At 36.7% G+C, this 14,488-nt stretch overlaps 1 long non-coding RNA gene across 1 annotated transcript in view; it reads left to right on the top strand.

The window, feature by feature from the left end:
• Positions 1 to 9,293: 9,293 nt before the first annotated feature.
• LOC134735870 (uncharacterized) overlaps positions 9,294 to 14,488 on the top strand; it is a 69,517-nt gene continuing 64,322 nt past the window's right edge. Inside the window, exon 1 of the long non-coding RNA XR_010119434.1 lies at positions 9,294 to 9,327. This is a non-coding gene — a long non-coding RNA (uncharacterized lncRNA). The remainder of the gene's footprint in view (positions 9,328 to 14,488) is intronic.

Raw genomic sequence — 14,488 nt, 5'->3', positions numbered from 1 at the left:
GAGCAACCTCAACACACAAGAATGAGAAGTTACTTCTGTTTTGATGTTTTTTTCCTAAATGATCTAAGCAAACAGGGCTATGGCAGAGAGCACATCTCACTAAGGCCAACTTGGTAGCAGGCCACCTTGATGCTATCAATTTTGCAATCCCAGCTGGTGTTCCTGTACAGTTTTAAGAGAAGGCTCTGTGCATGGCCCTTATGAACTCCCCACTGCTTGCCGAGGTGGATTAAAAGATGCAAACTCACTGAAATACGCCAAAGAATATAATGGTCTCTACAGAAGATCTGGCTGTATCATCCAACAAAAGGTTCCAGCTGTGGCAGCCCTGTGGAACAAAGGGAACTCTTGGCTTAACGTGGAGTGCATGCTTCTGGCATTCCAGTTCAGGCAAGAAATAAATAAAGCTATTACAAAGCCCTTGACCAGATGTGTCTGACATAGTCTGAAACGTGTTTGTACAGAAACTTCACTATCGACGTGGCTCCTTCTTATAGCAACAGACATCTGTTCCTGAAGGCTGATGGGGTGCAGTCCATAATCATAGTGAGGATCTGATCTAGCTGGCTTCACTGAGCTGCCTTTTCCCTGGCCACAGTTGTTCTCATTAATCTGTATAGTCCCAGTCATATATGGGTCAATGATTTATTTAACACAGAATCTAAATGCTTCTGTGTCATGGAATCAACATCTGTCCAATAGTCAAAGACTTGAAAATTTCTATTTGTTTTCCAGGAGCGATGGTATACATTCCCCATAGATAACTTGACTCTGTTATGCCTGGTCACAGTTTACATCTGTCTTTGACTTATATTGTTTCTAAGGTTGGCTATTGATCGTTGTTTTCACATGAATCCTTCATTACTCTAATTGGAACCATTTATAAATACATTCCTTGGACAGATGACAAAAGGATCCATGATGGACAACTTCTTATTCAAAACAGCTGCCCAATATGTAAATCAAAAGCTGTTAAAGATTGTATTGAGCTGAGAACAATTATACAAGGTTCTAGCCTGTTGTGAATTAAAATGACTGCATTAGAGGTTAAAGGATTTGTAAAGGGAATCTTTCTTTTCAAGAATGCCAGTTCAAATTCAGCTCAGGTCACTGACAAGTAATATCATGTGAAAATCACAAAACAAATCTATCTTCTCAGCTTTATTGTTAATAGAATGATAATGCCTTCAAAAGCTCTATTTACTGCAGTCAATCCTTTGGTTATCTTATCTGAAAAACCAAAGATTGAAAAGACAAGAAATTTAAGGAATTACTTAGAACTGTTCTTAAATTTCAGGCTAGAATTCAGAAACTTTCCATAATTGTAAGCACATTATAAGATATTTCTTTTTAACTTAGTCTAGTACTATTTATACACAGTTTCTGTTTTCCCTTTTCATCTGAAAAAAAGAGATAAAGTGAAAGTCAAAACTGAGTTACTCTTTATAGAACCACGGAAATAATAACTAATATTTATTACTCTTCACTGTTTGTTGATTATCATTCTAAGTGCTGCAACAGATCATGTAATCCTTATAATAATTTAAAGCGGTGAAAACTATTATTACTCTCATCTTAAAAAAAGCTAAGGCCAGCAAGATTAAATACATTTGCCCAAGGTCACAGAACCCATGTTCAAACCCAGAGTATCCAACTTAGGATTCTATACTGCTTTACTTTAATTTCTTCACAGAAGGCACGTTGCACGCCTCAGTCAAGTGAATTTACTCCGTCAAGGGAATTAATGTTGGTTACCACTCCAAAATCTCAGATAGATACATAGATGATTGATAGGTAGATGGAAGATATAGATGACAGAGAGATAGGTAGATGACATTAATATTTATTGAAGGTTTTCATTGCCTCCAGTATCTACATTTTCTCATTTAACACCTCATTTTTATAGATAAGTTTTATTAGCTCCATTTAAGATGGCTTTTATTAGCCCAATTTATTTTAGCAGGAAGATGTTGAGACAGAGCTACTAAGAGAAAGAGCTCAATGTTCAATTCCTCTCACCTCATTCTAAACTGCATTGCAAGACTACAGCAAGTGTACTAAGCCTTTGGGAACAACTAGCGTCACTGTGTAACTCTCATTTCATATGTCAGTTATATACTTGGAATCAGTAGCTTGTGTAAGACCCAAAGTCGGTGATTTTGAGACTCAAAACACTTAAATTTAGTTCAGAATGTGTTATCATTACTCTATATTTTTCTGTTTAGTATGTCTGGTGGATGAGAGGGAGATAAAAGGGAATTTTGTCCAGGGTTCATTTCCAGTAGTAAGCCGAAGTAATGTCAGAATTATATTTATCTTGTGAGAGCCTAGGCTTGCAATGACCATTTCATCTTCGCCCTCTCCCTCACAGCAGAAGGCAATGGGGCAGTGGGGAAGAACATAACCATTGAAGTTGATGGAATGAAGAAAATGTTCTGAATTGATTTTTTAAGTGAGTACATTTAATTTTATTGACTTGATTATGTAAGGCCACCATTACATTAGTCATACATGTAGCCTATTTATGTGCATAAAAAATTCTCTGATAAATATTTAATGCCAGCTGACAGAGTGCCTCAAGGATTCAAGGAAAGAAAAGAAATATTTCACCACTTAAAGAAAATATTCTATCTCTATTATCCTTTCTTGTCTTTCCATTGAACACATTGAACATCTCTTTCTTTTTCTGTTTTCAGTTCTCTTCCCCACTGATCATAATTCAATAGCCTAATTGAGTCCTGGCCTCTTGGCAACAAGAATTAGTTCTCTCAATTCTCTTTATAAATGATCACGTTTCTGTTTTTGTCTCTTCCTAAAGACTGAGTTCTTAAGACTTAACTGTGTCCATTTATTTATTCTATGTTTTGGCAGTGCCTACTGTATGTCAAACACTAAATTTGCTAACAAGGGAGGTCAAAACACCTGCTTTCAAAAAGCTGAGTAGAGGAAGAAGATAGGAAGACGACATAAATAAAACAATGTCAAAATCTATTAAAATTTTGCCATTTTTGTTACAGAAGTGTAGGAGAGAGAAAGACCATCTATATGGGAAGATCAGAAAAGGCGTAGGAAAAGAGGTGGTCCTTAAGTTAAATATAAAGGAATTTACTGTACCAAGCATATAAGGAAGGGGAGGGTATTCCAGACAGTCATAGTGAATGAGAAATGTCTTTTAGGGATAGATCTTCTTTCCCAAAAATCATAATTTGACTTCAAATATGCATGTAAGGAGGAGCTATGCAACTTTAAATATGCATTTGGAGAGACTATTTCTGTAGTACTGTTACAGTATAAGTGTGCTGACTATAAAATACTTATAATCAGCTCTTAATCTTCAGTTTGAGGAGAGACTGAATAGTACTAATGAATTAAGTCTATTTTGTTTATTACTACACAGATCTCATTTTTTCTCACCTTCTAAAGTGATTATTAACTGAAATACTCAGCTTTTCAATTAATTATGTCTGGATTGAGACAATGCTTTAATTACTATCTCAATCTATTTGTTAAATATGTGATAGGTAGCTTCTTATTGTTATACTAGTTTATTTTTGCCTCCACTCCTATATTAGAAGCATCTTATCAGAAGAAAACATGCACAATACCTCCTTCTATTCCACACAAGGCCTTGGTTAGCTTATTTTAATCAAACATTTCCATTTAACTTGATAAATACAATTTAAGAAAGAAGAAGGAAAGGTAAGCAAATTAGTGTTTATTGAGGACTTACTAGGTGCCAGATAGGCAGGCTAACTAAGCTACATTTAAATGGATGAAGCAGCATGTATTATGGGATTCGGAGATGTACAAATTGGTGTCAAGTCTTGTCTAGGAATTCTCTTCACCTCTTGGGGCCTCAGATTTCAAATGTATAAAATGGGGATATGATAGTGTCTGATTTATGAGATTATGGTAAAGATCAAGGGAACCTATGTTATAGTACCCACATAAAGAAGATGTGCCTAAAAGCAAAATGGTGTTAATTCATAAATAGTTGTATCAGTCTACTATTTTCTCAACAATGCTACATAACAAAACATACAAAGTCAGTGGCTTTCTATAATGAACATGAATGTTCTTTTCATTGGCTTTCCACAGTGAAAATTGGCTTTCCACAATGAACACGAATTTTTTCAGGCCAGCAGGGAGTCCACAAAATGCAGGCTGAGTTTGACTCAGAGTTTTGCTTAGAGCTATAGGCTGGGTATAGATCTGCCATGACTATTTCTCATCTTCCTTGTCCCGGTCAGTGGTCAGTGAGATATATTCTTCTCATGGCAGAAGACAGAGCGGGAGAGCAAGCCTAAATGTATAGCACATTTCAAGCATCTGTTTAAGTCACATCTACTAACATCCATCGAGCAACAGCTGAGCTGAAAATCAAGCATGGGCATAAGGAAAAGAAAAAGCATATATTTGCTAAGAAATTATTCAATCTGCCATAATGTTGTCTTATTAATCAGTTTTTAAAATTTGAACATATAATCAGTTATCTATAATAATGAATAACTTGAGTAGCCTTATAAAAAACTATAAAATTAACTATACAATTTGAAAGTTGCCTTAAAAAAGGAGGGCTCAAATAATTTATAACTGATTATGAAATCATACAAAGATGACCAATTAATGTCAAAAGATACACAAGTGATTATATAATGAATAATATGTCCAGTGAATAACTCACCATTCTAAACCTTTATGTGTCAGGCTACATGAGAAACTTCTTAACTGCGTGTTTTGGAAAATCAAAAAGAGCAGAAAACATGTACTCAGTTTTCTGTGTGGTTATTAGAGGCCAATTGTTTTTCCATTTTTTGATTTAATATTCACATAGTTTATTGGGCCCTTTTGTATCAATTGGCTTTACCCAGGCATGTATTCATTCTCTCAAAGAGAAATTCATAAGGTGCCTACTGTATGCCAAGCTCTGTGTTAGTTACTGGAGAAACAACCATTGACTTTAAACATCTTTCCAAATTGGAAACTTTTATTTCAGAGTATAAAATATAATTGATTTTTTAAATTCCACAAAGCCATGAAGGGCAAAAAACTTAGTTTGGAAAAGGTTGCCTACGACCTTGAACATGCTGCATGCATACATGCTTACTAAGTCTCCAGGAGTACATCAAATGAGATCAAATGAGCAATCCTAGTAGACATCAAAGGCTTCAGTTGTGTGCCTAAAGAGCAAGCCTTTCTCACATTTTGGATACACAGACTTTTTAATTGGGTTTTGAATGAAATATTTCACTGGTTTAGAATTATTCCAATTTTTTTGCTGCTAGTGAAAAAAGTTAATCAGCAGATATTTATTAATTTTGAGGCCTTGTTCTCTTTTTTTTGTTTGTTTTAGTTTTTGTTTTTGAGACAGAGTCCTGCTCTGTCACCCAGGCTGGAGTGCAGTGGCACGATCTCAGCTCACTATAGCCTCTGCTTCCTGCTTTCAAGCAATTCTCCTGCCCCAGCCTCCTGAGTAGCTGGGACTACGGACGTGCGCCACCACGTCCGGGTAATTTTTTTTTGTACTTTTAGTAGAGATGGGGTTTCACCATGTTGGCCAAGCTGGTCTTGATCTCCTGACCTCATAATCCACCCGCCTCAGCCTCCCAAAGTGCTGGGATTACAGGCGTGAGCCACCGCGCCCGGCCGAGGCCTTGTTCTCCTTTGAAGCATTTCCACATACCTCACATTGAGTCTAGAGTCACTACACTTAGACATTCTGCAAACTAAGGGGGTAACAGTGGAATTCTGTTTCTGCTTTCCAGGATTATGGGCTGTGTGTAAAGACAATAAGGGCATTCAGCTCCAAGTTCTAGCACATTCTAAATTCTAAAGATGTTATGTGAGAAACTCAGCCCAGCATGGCAAAGACACATAGAATTAAAGCATTGTCCCACTAAGTTCAAATTTAATGATTTCAATAACCACGCTGAGATGCTTTCTACTAGTTTCTTTTTTTTTCCTTTTAAAGAGTTCAATACAGTTTTAGCTTTCTAGTGACAATTAGTGAAGGCACGGAAGTTTGCATCTTACCTCTAAGCCCTCTGTTGGTTTTTGTGTTAGCATCAACCTCTGAGCTACCTTTCAGAGAGAAAAGAATTGATACAGAGCATCCTTCAGAACTGTGATTAATGGTGTACCTTCATTATCCATCATTTTACCACCTTGAACCCACAACCTGGCTTTAATTGTACCCTGTAAGAACACACTTCATGCTACAATTCTGCAAGTTTTACCAAAAAAGGACTATATTTCTGCTCTAGTTACCATCACAACAGCTCCCATTATGGTTTGACCCTAGTAATTTAGTTATATTTATGCTGCTACAATGCACCAAATAGATAATAATGAATACTGATGCAGACTAAGGTTGAAGCAAACTATAATTATACAGACCTAATGAAGTTACCAGAAAAGGCAGTATATAAAAAAAAATGCTCAGATAAAGAAAACACACACACACGCACAGAGAGAGAGAGAGAGAGAGAGAGAGGGATTATTTCTCATGCCCCAAGTTCTGCATTATACTTAGAAATTCCTGGATACTTGACATGTGCTGTTTATGTTCCTTTCTTGCTTTCTGGTCTGTGATTTCTGGACTTACAGGTCACATTCCAAGTGTTCATCTTTCATTTCTAAGTGTCTACCTTTATTTTTCAAATAAAGACAAACAGCTGTATTACTTATAAAGTAAATCAAATGGGATACTTATTTGGCAATCCTCTTTCATGCTAAATATGCTAAATTAAAATTTTAAAATCAAGGGGTTTGTTCAAGATATTGGCAATTAAATCTATCAAATGAGCCCATGGCTGGAGCTCCTTAAAATAACAGCTAACAAAGTTACTGCACCTGTAAAATAAAGTCATAGCCAGTTAGCAGCTCAGAACAAAGTTGAACCAGAAATTGTTTTTGTGCAAGTTGATTAACAAGTAGTGTATGGAAGGAAAAAAACCAAGCAAGGGTTTGGCTATCAAGTGTTGACAATAGAGGTCTTCCTCTGGAAAGTTTTAGATAAACTTTGGGAATCAGTGAGACAAGACTAAAGAATCTTGCTCCTGCAAGGGTTCAGAGGGACCTGAACACCCTGTTTAGCTCATTGACAAACAGAGATAAGACCGAAAAAATGCATTCAACTGCCTCATTATTTCATACGAATTTGTGATAATTATCATGGCACTTTTGCTGATTTTCATTTGTTCCTAAGTAACCATCTGATAGAAATGGGAAAGCCAGAAAATGTGCAGATTCCCTGGAATGGCTATGACTCTCAGAAGAGAAGGAAGGGGATCCCTTGGGATTCCTGTTTCACCTGGTTCTTATCCACTCTAATCTCTTGTAAACATGAAGAGCAGTCATTCTTATCTTACTCCACATAGGATAACTTCTATAGTTATCAATTTCTAAGGATGACATTGTTAATACAGAGCCAAGTCCTTGTAGTAAAAATCCCCCTAGTGGTTTAGGGGTCATGTTAAATTATCTGTGACTATTAAGGTTCAACTGGCCTAAATTCTAAAATGTCCTTCTAAATAGATTTCTCTCATTCTCCTCATTGTTGAATAGCTCTCAACTATTTCATGCCCCAGTAGGCCCGCATTCCTATTTGAAGTGCATATCTGGGTAGCAGATTAAGAGAAAAAGGATAGAGGCAAAGTTTAAATTTGCCAAAAGGATTTTTTTCTTAATTTGACAATTTTTCCTCTATGTCTCCTCATCAGTGCATAACTAGAAATAAATCCTGGCCAAATTGCATTTTTATGCTCCCTAATGTATTTCATATCCACATCACTTGCTCTCTGTTATCTGTACTACTTTTTTGATCCATCAACTGTCTTTCTCTATACCAGTTGAGTTAGTTTGTTAGCCACAGAGGGATCCAGCTGTTCATCTGGCCGTCATCTAAGTATTCAGTATTAAGAGGTGGAGCTGCTGTCTTTTGCTTCACCTACTATACTCTTTTCTATCTCTGTAATTAGATTTCCTGATGAAAGTGAAGTTGCAGTGGGGACAGATGTTCTTAAAATTAAAAAGAAAACAAAAAAGGTTGAGGAACAGAGAAAGCCCATAAACATGGGGATGGTTTACGTTATTAAAAATGAAGATCATGTGCTTTGGATTTCATACACGTTTCTGATTAAAATAAACCAAAATAAACCTCTGACTCCAACAAAACTTCACTTTCTTGCAGGGATAAGAGAAAAGAAGTGGGCATGAGAGAGACGTGTCCCATTACACTTAGTGAATATTCTCTACAGCTACTTAAAGGAGGATCAGGTATTCTTCAGTAAAATATTTCTGCTGAACTCTTCAAGTAGTTACAGCAAAGAGAAGTCTTCAACTAGAGAAGGTTGAGAAGTGTCAGTTCTTTCTTTCTTCTATTGCTTTGACCCAAATAGGAAGAGTTTATCTTCAATCAGATTCTGATTGCTGTGCCATAAATAAAATAAAATACAATATAATGAAATAAAGTAAAAAAAAATGAAGCAGAATAAAAGTCCTCTTGTGATCTTCCTATCACAACATACAGATCTTAAGTATCAATCTTCTTCACCTGTACTCATTGGTCCCATCCATCAATTTTATCATGGAGTTGGCTTAAAACTGAGGATACATCTTGTCCTTCGCTACACATGATGGATTCCAGATGTTCAGATTAAATAATGGTGCTCCCCTGTAGACATAATGGGCCATAGCAGCAATGTAACTAGGCAAAATGAGCAAACCAGGCCCTGCAAATGATCTTAATTATTTCAACTATGAGGGACAGAAAAGCACTGGGTAATACAACAAATAGCCCTTTGAAAGAGCAAAAAAAAAAAAAAAAAAGCCCTGGTAATTTACATTTAAGTCAAACCTGCTCCCTGCAAAGTATAATGTGTGTGTAATAATTCAGGAAGAAATCTAGCACTATACCATTTTCATAATTGGTATTCTATGTCAAGTCTCTAGCAGCAAGTAGCATATAAATCACAATGTTAATATTGGTCTGCTTTTCAATTTATTTAAATGATATTCTGCAGTCAAAGATTTATTGCTAAAAATACGAATGTGCTTTTACATCATTCAAGATGTATCTGTGCTTCCAGCATTTGAAAAGGCAGCTACAAATGTCAGAATTTAGGTAAGTCAGATTTATACAGCACACACACACACACACAGAGAGAGACAGTGATGTATGGAAACAAGTCTATATCTTTATTTGTACTTTCCATGATTAAGAGAAAGTACAGATTATATTCTACTTGGTATAATATTACTTAAATATAATCTTCCAGGCCTGGGAAAATGAAGTAAAATTGAAGTTCATGTCAAGCTGGCCAAAAGGTGAGTTCTACCCCAACAATCTTTTGTGGTTGTCTGCTAAGCCATAAATTAATCTGTCCGAATTATTGACACTCATCCACAAAGCACAGGTGGCAGTCTCCTTTCATACACACCAAAGACAGCTAGATAAAAATAAATTGTGCTGCCATTAAAAACATGCCAAAATAATATTTTTCCCATCTGCTAAGTCCAGCCCCAGTGGTAAGTGAACTAACAGGTTTCTACACTCACACTTGATGAACAGACACCACAGCAATTAATTAACATTAAAACAACAAGAGTCAATTGGATTTCTCCCTTTTAGACATTTGTTAAAGCCAAAAACAGAATACATACCCTGTATAACATTCGCCTTGTGGGTCTTCAGATGTGGCTGCTCTAAAGCCCATTTTTATCTAAATATTTACAACAAAGTTGGTCTGCTGAACAGCCGTATCAAGGGGGACTCTATGTCCCAGGTTCCACGCTGCCAAAGCCATGACCCACAGACTCCTCGCAGCTTGGCTTGCCTCATTCTCCTGATACCCACACTGCAAACAAGGGCTATCCAAGGGCAAAGTCTATTTTTTGCATTCAACCAGTTAGTTAAAAATAAACTTTACAGTTTCCTTCCCATTAAAAAATATATGCCAGGCAAATATAAATATATTAAGATGTTGCTGTGAAGGGCATTAGAAAATCCAAAAAGAGATGAGTCTTGGCTCTGAAAAGCCATTAATAATCTTTAATCTCATCACAAGTGCCTAGGAGAATGTTAAACCTTCATAGAAATTAATTGGTTTATGGTTTAAGAAGTTTGAATAAATAATTTAGAGAATAGGAAATCTAGCAAAGTTAATGCTCCAAAAAGGCCAGGAAAATGTTAGTAGTACATCCTTTCCAACTTCCAAGGGAGATATAACTCTACTATTTAAGTTGTTCAAAACTCTGAGAAATAAATTAACTCCTAAAAGTATTTTTAAAAGCCAGTATAACACTGAGTCTTCATGACTTCTAAAGTGGAAAAATATCAAAATCAGTGCATTGGAGACAGTGGATAAAAACAAATACATTGATTCCTCTCTGTGTTTATAGCTCTTCATTTTGAGTTGCATCTCAGCAGGTAAATCTACATGCAGAGGGAAGAAAGAGTATACATGCAAATAGCATGCCTATGGGCCATGACAAAAAGAGACCCAAGTTCCTGTTCAATTAAGTTGTTGTGTCCTGAGTTTGCTCTGGTAACCCATCTCAGGGAGGTCAGGAACTGGCAGAAAGAGGTTTCTGTGTTTTATCTCCCTTCTCTTGCCATACATTCCGTTCCCTTCTTCTCTTTCCCTCTCCTTCATTTCTTCCTTCTGCATTCTTTTCCTTCCTTCTCTAAGCCTTTGCTGGGATGCTACTAAATAAGATTGATCCTATAGGGAGAACAATTCCCACCTGTTCCCTTATGCCAAGTCTTTGGACTGGGGTAATTTGTTGAGTGGAGGCTCAACCCAGAGGAGTTGCTTTCAGCAGATCGTCAATTGCCATTGTGAATACAGTCCCATACAATCATATGCATACTTGAGACCCATTCAGATACCAAAATGCATGAATGCTCAAGTCTCTTTTATAAAATGGGGTAATATTTGCCTATAACTTACCCATATCCTCCTATATACTTTAAATTGTCTCTAGATTACTTCTAATAACAAGTACAATGTAAATGCTATGTGATTAGTTATACTGTATTGTTTTCTATTTGTACTATTTTTAATTGTTGTTTTATTTTTATTAATGTTTCTTCCTGAATATTTTTGATCTGCTGTTGATTGAATCTGCAAATGCACAACCAGGGATATGGAGGGCTGACTCTATATCTTAAATCATGTACATCAATCAATCGATCTATCTATCTCCATTTAAATCCAGTATATTTTAGTTAATTCCATGAATATCTATGGCAGATTTCCAAAGACGACTGCAATAACATCTCCAGTGCCACACATTCTTCCACAGCCTTGCCTTTCCTCCATCAAGAGAGGATGTCTAATTATCCCCGTGAATCTGTGATTTACTGCTAACCAATAGAATATAGCAGAGGTAACACGAGTGACTTTTAATTCTAGATCATAAAAGGTGTTGCAGCTAGGGTACTTGCTTTTGGAGACCACATAAGAACGCTGACCTCCCCAAGACTACCAGGTAAAGAGGCCACATATAGTAGGCACTCTTATTAACAGCCCCAGCTCAATCTCAGCCAATTGTCATGACCAACTGCCAGCCAGGTAAGAGAGCTTTCTCAAACATCCTACCCAGTGGAGCTTCCAGATGGCTGCAGTCCCAGGTAAAGTCTACTGCAACCATATGTGAGACCCGGAGCTAGAGTTGCCTACTTAAGATAATCCCAAATTCATGATCTATAAAACCATGAGCATGTCTTAAGTCCCCAAGTTTTGGGATAATTTGTTACTCAGCAATGGTAACTGGAACAGACTTAATATTTCAAGGGATGACTTCTCATTAGAGTTCATTGGCATAAAGCATATACAACTTGGACAAAATTGTACAGGACAAGTTAAATATAATTATATTTTATATGAGTAAAGTTTTAGGTTTGTATTCAAAGCATCTTCAACAACATCAAAGATACATATGCATGATAGCTGTTTTTCCTACTTTCTTTTTTTCTTTCCTTTTTCCTTTTTTAAAGACAAGAACTTCCTCTGTGGCCCAGGCTGGAATGTAGTGGCATGATCTTGGCTCACTGCAGTCTCTAACTCCTGGGCTCAAGCGTTCCTTCCACCTTAGCTTCCCGAGTAGCTGGGACTACAGGTGTGAGCCACCACGCCCATACATTTCTTATTTTCAATTCAGCTCCACTTGTCTTTTTATGGAGGAAACATTGTTTCCTATCCCACAATACTCCTTATACAGCGTGATTAATATCTTCTGACCTCCAATCAGGTCATCCTTCTATCTGAACTGGCCATATTGGTCTCTGAGAAAACACAAAGAAGGAAGGAGATGAAAGTACAAGAAAGGTGAAGAATTTGGGTGTTACTTGAGAATGCCTCAGTTTTCATTTTAAGTAACTACCAAAAATAACTTTGGTAGTTTATATTATCTAACATATTTTTATAACAAATATCTATTTTTTTCTAGGTTAATATTTATTTTATGAATAGGAATGTTTCTTTTTTTAATTGTACTTTAGGTTTTAGGGTACATGTGTACAACGTGCAGGTTAGTTACATATGTGTACATGTGCCATGTTGGTGTGCTGCACCCATTAACTCGTCATTTAACATTAGGTACATCTCCTAATGCTATCCCTTCCCCCTCCCCCACCCCACAACAGGCCCCGGTGTGTGATGTTCCCCTTCCTGTGTCCATGTGTTCTCACTGTTCAATTCCCACCTATGAGTGAGAACATGCGGTGTTTGGTTTTTTGTCCTTGCGATAGTTTGCTGAGAATGATGGTTTCCAGCTTCATCCATTCCCTACAAAGGACATGAACTCATAACTTTTTATGGCTGCATAGTATTCCATGGTGTATATGTGCCACATTTTCTTAATCCAGTCTATCATTGTTGGACATTTGGGTTGGTTCCAAGTCTTTGCTATTGTGAATAGTGCCACAATAAACATACATGTGCGTGTGTCTTTATAGCAGCATGATTTATAATCCTTTGGGTATATACCCAGTAATGGGATGGCTGGGTCAAATGGTATTTCTAGTTCTAGATCCCTGAGGAATCGCCACACTGACTTCCACAATGGTTGAACTAGTTTACAGTCCCACCAACAGTGTAAAAGTGTTCCTATTTCTCCACATCCTCTCTAGCACCTGTTGTTTCCTGACTTTTTAATGATCGCCATTCTAACTGGTGTGAGATGGTATCTCATTGTGGTTTTGATTTGCATTTCTCTGATGGCCAGTGATGATGAGCATTTTTTCATGTGTCTTTTGGCTGCATAAATGTCTTCTTTTGAGAAGTGTCTATTCATATCCTTCGCCCACTTTTTGATGAGGTTGTTTGTTTTTTTCTTGTAAATTTGTTTGAGTTCATTGTAGATTCTGGATATTAGCCCTTTGTCAGATGAGTAGATTGCAAAAATTTTCTCCCATTCTGTAAGTTGCCTGTTCACTCAGATGGTAGTTTCTCTTGCTGTGCAGAAGCTCTTGAGTTTAATTAGATCTTATTTGTCAATTTTGGCTTTTGTTGCCATTGCTTTTGGTGTTTTAGACATGAAGTCCTTGCCCATGCCTATGTCCTGAATGGTATTGCCTAAGTTTTCTTCTAGGGTTTTTATGATTTTAGGTCTAACATGTAAGTCTTTAATCCATCTTGAATTAATTTTTGTATAAGGTGTAAGGAAGGGATCCAGTTTCAGCTTTCTACATATGGCTAGCTAGTTTTCCCAGCACCATTTATTAAATAGGTAATCCTTTCCTCATTTCTTGTTTTTGTCAGGTTTGTCAAAGATCAGATAGTTATAGATATGTGACATTATTTCTGAGGGCTCTGTTCTGTATAACAAATATCTATAAGTTCAATAAGTATACTAGCGGTTTTCTAAAGGGTACAGTTTGCTTTTTTAAAAAATATTTTATTTAGAATGTTATTCACACATTAATCTAATTCCCATCTTTTTGGCAAATAACTTTGAGTATCTTTAGACTATTTTTGAATATCTGAGTTTCTTTCTCTGTCTATATATATATACTTTTATTTATTTGTTTATTTTTTTAATTTAATTTTAATTTATTTATTTACATTTTTTATTTTGAGACGGAGTCTCGCTTTGTCACCAGGCTAGAGTGTAGTGGCGCGATCTCAGCTCACTGCAACCTCTGCCTCCCAGATTCAAGCGGTTCTGCTGCCTCAGCCTCCCCAGTAGCTGGGACTACAGGCTCGCCCCACCATGCCCAGGTAATTTTTGTATTTTTAGTAGAGATGAGGTTTCACCATCTTGGCCAGGATAGTCTCGATCTCTTGGCCTCGTGATCCGCCCACCTCGGCCTCCCAAAGTGCTGGGATTACAGGCATGAGCTACCATGCCCTGCCATATATGTACTTTTTGACTGATTGTCTCAGTATATGGTCTTGAATACAGGAAAATAATTGCATTAACTTTTGAGTTTGTTATTTTATTAGCTATAAGCTGTGAAGTAATCTATGATTCAGCTTGCTTT

The sequence above is a fragment of the Symphalangus syndactylus genome, chromosome 24, assembly GCF_028878055.3.
Source record: "Symphalangus syndactylus isolate Jambi chromosome 24, NHGRI_mSymSyn1-v2.1_pri, whole genome shotgun sequence".
Taxonomy (NCBI): domain Eukaryota; kingdom Metazoa; phylum Chordata; class Mammalia; order Primates; family Hylobatidae; genus Symphalangus; species Symphalangus syndactylus.
Note: the sequence above shows the minus strand (reverse complement) of the source record. Positions and strands in the feature narration are given on the sequence as shown.